Below are 6,048 nucleotides of genomic sequence, written 5' to 3'. Positions count from 1 at the left end.
AAGAACCCAGTCAACAGCCAGCTTCCTCGAGACTTCGACACCCAACTCTCCCGGCCTGTCAATGTGTGACTAGATCTCCAAGACCCGAGGACATATAGACTTTACTTGCCAATAGGGATTGAGTGACCTTGAACTTTTCAAGTCTTGAAACTTGTGGGATAGGGAGAATAATTGGAGGAGGTGGAGGAAGTGAAGTATGATTTCCAGTCCCATTAATGCACAACAAAGGGATCAATCTTTCACCTTGATTGCCATGTGGGATATCATCTTCACTAGGAAGCTTGTTCCTAAAGATTTAGGAAGACCATAGTTGTCTGAAATAGACATCTATTAGGGAGAATTTCAAGTTAAGTTGATTTAAATCCTTAATATAACACCCAATATGAAATATTAAGGCTAGGATCCAACACAATATTTTATAACTTGGAAGAGGGATGTTGTAATCCAAGCTACAAAATATTTGAAGGTAGGTAAATGACGATTTACCAATTTCCACCATGAAAAACGAAATTGTTCATTAGGTTTTAATCGGATTGAAACTCGTAGATCCTTTGAGATTCATTGAACTATTCAATGGCATGTTTAAATCTCGATTGTACCCTTCAAGTTTGTGACTGAGATGCCGAGGATCACAAACAAGGAGTGAATAACCATGCAAATTAACTTGGTACACTTAATGTTACAACCACCTAATCAATGTGCCGGTTAACCACACAAGCTCCATTGATCTATGATTTGTTGGGTTATGAGCATTCTAACACTCCTAAGTGTACATGCAACCCTAAATACCTTGGATCTATGTTTTCTCTATTATACATACAATTATGAACATCCAAGGTATTATCCTAATCTAGCATACAAAATAATAAATATAACAAGATAGAATACATACCTCTTTGATGTAGAATGTCTTCATGAAGCTTGAGTGCCTAGTGCCCCAAGTGTGACACCTCAAATGGTTCACACAACACCAAATACACTTTGAATAACTTGAGAGAAACTTGAACACTCCTTGAAATCGTCTAGCCCTCACACTCACACATTAGTGCACGATTTCTTGAGCCATGGGATTCTTTTATATGGTGGCTATTAGGGTTACACCATGTAACTCATAACTTTACCCATTCCTTATGCTCCATGGATTTTAACCTCCATGGAGTATCCATGGGCCACCCCATGGACTTAGTCCAACATAAGGAATCTTGGATCACAAGCCCACATATATAAGAATGAATGATTTACACAATCAACCCATATATTTAATTAGTCTCCTTTTGATCACTTAATTAATTCCAAATTAATTCTTGATCAATACTAATTAAATAACCTTATTAATATATTAGAACTTATAATATATTAACCAACCTTAAGTGTTATTTCTCTCATTATAGTCTATCCAAATGCATGATGCCATGCAACCCAAATGGACCATGCCGGGTCGGGTCAAGTCTTACCAACTATAGTTATGGACTTAGACATTAATCCAACAGTCTCCCACTTGGATAAGTCTAAAACTATTATTACGTATGACTTCAGGAACCGATCAGCAATCGTAGCTCTCAAAAGCTTCTGTCGAACTCTGACCTTGTCGATGAACTCTGACCTTTGTCAATGACTTGTCCATTAGATAAGGGATCATATATTCCTCCATTCTAGATATCATATGGACTGAGACATGGATTATCAATCATTCTCTCTGTCCATTTGTTGTTTCCCGATTTCCGATTCATGATGACTGACTGATTGAACAAATCAAATCAGTCCTGGCTTGGCCAAGCACTCACATGTATCATCTTTAAATCATCGAGGGGCCCACAGATATCGCTTTTATCCCGAAGGTAAAAGGAATGGATAAACTTCGACTCATATGGCTTGTTCTACTACTTGTTGAATCATACACAAAGGCACGTTTTATAACATCGAGTTACCAATGCGTTTTCGTGCAATCAATGTATAACCAACTCATAGTAACAACTCATATCTCTAGGTTTGAAGAATATAAGATATTATCGTCTCATGATCACTCGTGATAAAATCCATGAAGTGATTCAAATGAGCGCGGGTTGAATCCAATACTCAGAACTTATGAGCACTCATGAGTGTTGTAGCACCACTTTGTCCACCAACTTGGACCTCTACAAACCAACCCATGACAGTCTTGATTCATATCTACTTCCAACATATGACCGACTGTGGATGGTTTGAATAACTTAATCATTCAGGAAGAGCGACTTAGTTATTCTGGAAGTCAAAACATGCAAAGTGAAACACAAGAATAAATGAATCAAATATGGTATCAAACCCTATGAATATAAATAAACACTTTTATTTATCACCATACTGATTACTCATTATTCATTATTTCGGTTTTATCAACTTTATACTTGAATTTAAAACAATAGTTGTCCCATGCTCCAAGCATGTACACTATGTTTTCTAAACACTAGTCATGCCATACACCAAGTATGCATACTATGTTTGTCTATGATCTTTACTTTGTAAAATAGATCAATTGAACATCACTCCAATGATCCTCTTTTCACAGTCCCAAATCCTTACTGCAAATGCAAGAATTCCAAATTCATGCCATTTACTAAAATCTGTTAGATTCTAAACTTATATGCATTGATCCTCTTAATGATTATGCACAAAGTCAGAAAGACTTGACAACAATCATTACAGAGCATTCCAAAGGAGATCAGCTCCTTGGAAACATCCTTCTTTCATTAAGTTTCCTAATCTTACACAGATTGAATAATTTCTAACTTTGAAACATTTCCATATTCCATTTTGACTATCACTTCTGAACAAGAGTTTCCTCCTTACAGATTATGTCAATATGGTCCTTCCAGAATTAACATTATACTTCCAACTGTCCTTGAGCAACCAATCTTTGGTAAACCTTAGATTGTCCTCGACAATTGCTTAATCATTTTAGTCATATCCAATTCTACACCTTTTCCCTTCATAATGCCCCAAGCATTTGGAAAATTTTAGAAAGGATGAATATAGCACATGTAATCGATCCTATATCCGAAGCATATGGGACACGATTCATGATGTCTCACATAAAGACTAAACCAGTCTTTTGCTATAATATTTCCATTTCAATTTGCCAAGTTCTCAAAATTCAGATTATGAAAAGGGATGCCGTAATCATAATCGAATTTTAGAACGCAAATAATGGACCCATATATAGAATTTCCTTATGTTGAGCCATTCCAACATGAAATTCATATATATATCCTTGATTAAATACGATTAAAATCTCAATCTAAGCTTTTAGAATTGAAATGAAGTATAATTTCCTCTCCCTTAATTATAGCAAAACAACTTTTTCAACCCCTGCAACCTCACGAATTGAAACTTTTGTTTTCTATAATTAACATTGCTAACTAGCAACCTTTGTCATAATTATCATGCTCCCACTAACATGATGATTATTAGCATAACACTTATGCTCCCACTAGCTTTGACATGTACTCAGAAATCAGCTGACTTTCTTACCAAAGTTCAGATTTCTGATACTAGATTGCTTTGATAAAACTTTATCAAAATCATACACCTCTCTTAGATAGCTCACATGTGTGTCTAAACAATTTTAGAACTATGAAAAGGGATGCCGTAATCATAGTCTCAATTGTTTAGACCTTTGCCACTTCTCACAAGTCCATGTTAGTGTGCCGGTAAACCACACACGCTCCACTAACGACTTTGAGAATGCAAATATCACAATTGCTATCTAGCTAAAATCTACTTAGTGAAAGTGTTTCCTCACCATCATTTTCATGAATCGGAGAGAAACTTTACGACACTTAGATTTAATAGTGTATGTGTTCTTATCCATGTGAATTTGTCAAAACCATAATCACAAGACAAGGTTAGTGACAAATCCAAACTCATATTGATTAAACTTGTGCAATCTTAAATTCTTGCCATTTGGCAGCTCAGGTGCCTGCCATTGCTTCCAAGTATTTATGCAACCAATTGAGAACTCTCAGAATTCCTATGCAAAGCCAACTTGAATAGGCACAAAAATTTCAACACGATAGGTTATAAACCTCAAGTCGTGTGCTAGTGAAGGACTTTAGGTTTTATTCTTGATTAAGTCTTGAAACTTTCAAGAGCTTTAAGACTCCCACTGTCCTCTTGACATATAAGACTCCCTTGTCAAATATTCAAGAGATAGTGCGGATTCTTTATCAAGACTAACACTTTACACAATTGGCCTAAGTTGGTCTCTGTTTTATCCAAAACATCACAACTTACCAATTTCAAATGTACAATAGTAGATAACCTTTTACTCTTACATTTGACTAGTGTTAACAAACCCTCTTTAAGATATGTCACTCAAGTTACAATCTTGGAGTATGACTCTAAGAATTGTTTTGGAATGAAGTATGACTCATCTTTTTGATTTAACCATTTCAACAATTCATGACTCCTCTTCTTAGTCATAAGAATGCACTAAGATGACTTTAGAGGACCAATTGTGATATGGTATCTTAATCATTAAGATGATCATAAACATGATACTAAAGTACTCTCCCATCTTTTCAGATTTGAGAAACTTTTATCTTTCTGCCATACTTTGATTCTTCTTATTCGTTCTGTCTCACATTGAAACTTCTCCAATGCTACAGACTTATACTTAAACTTATAAGTATAATCATATTTACTGAACTTAAGTAAATCATGATGAATAGTCTTCTTGATCTTTTGTGGTGGACTTGACCAGTGCACAAGAATATGTACTCGATCCCTTAGTCCTTTCCTTATTCACATAAGGAATTAGTCTTAATTTTCCAAGCTGAAAGTTCTCATTCATCATACTATACAACTTGCATGATTCCAAGTTTCGGTCCAATTGAACCTTGGGTGATGAGAATCTTTCCTTATTTGGTAATATTAGACACTACCACAACCGAAAGAATCAAATCCATTTTTCCAATATTGCTATCAATGGAATCTTATAAGCAACAACTTTTCACAAATGCCATTGTAAGGATACTTAAAATAAATAAAATCAAAACCTTTTTCTTTTATTTTAAAACTTTGCGGAAAAACTTATCCTTACAATCCATATGAAAACCTTGTTGTTATCTATTCCTAAGCAATATAAATATCATAACTCTTAAGTAATAGCCCAAAATTCTGATCACCGAACCATGCGATTGAAATCCATCTTCGCGATCAGAATCAGCATGTACTTAATAGAGTTAGACAATGGACTTTACCTGAAGTAGAGCCAAACTTATTGACTTTAACATCCTTAGGTAAATTTGGCAGCTTCGTAACCAATGCCCCTCCTTTGGCAATAGTTACCTATGGACCCTTGATAATGGGACTATCTCAGACTTCGCCTCTTTCTTTACCATTGGGTCAACCGAGTTGACTATGGCCGATCCCTTTCCATTGGGAAGAGAGAGCTTTACTGGATATCCAATGTCATCATTGTCAATGTCCATAGCGTTTTAGGAAGTTGATCTTAGCAAATAGATAAGATCATTAAGTGTGACAACCGTCAAAATTCGAGTCGGTTTTAGATTTGAATAAACTTAGTTGCACATATAGGCACGACACATAATAGACTTAGTAACTAGAAGCTAAGTTATAACCTACTAGAAACTTGGAAACAAGTAAGATCGGATGATAGTGTACTTAGATTTCACATTGATATGTGAATTCTACTACTACTTAACTGTAGTGACTATCCATATTTGGGTCACTCTTTGAGTCAAACACCTTTTCATGAATCATATACACACATTATGCACTTGACCTAGCAGTAGAAATTAGGTTGGAGCCTCATAGAAACTTAAGTCAGAGTTGAAAACTATGACTAGTATACTTGATTCCTCAATTTCGTTTGAATCTCGAAACCACTACATAGAATGCCAATAAACCGATAAAATAAGTTACAAATATTATTTATAACTATAAAAGAGTTATAATACCATAAGATAAATTGAAGTCTCAAAGATTCTATTGATTTTGATATCTAAAGATTTATTAATCCTCAAAACCCTAAAACCTAAATTTTATAAA

The sequence above is a fragment of the Lactuca virosa genome, chromosome 1 (genome assembly GCF_052849685.1).
Source record: "Lactuca virosa cultivar CGN04683 chromosome 1, Lactuca_virosa_CGN04683_v6, whole genome shotgun sequence".
Classification (NCBI taxonomy): domain Eukaryota; kingdom Viridiplantae; phylum Streptophyta; class Magnoliopsida; order Asterales; family Asteraceae; genus Lactuca; species Lactuca virosa.
The sequence above is the reverse complement of the archived record's forward strand: the minus strand, read 5'-3'. Positions refer to the sequence as shown.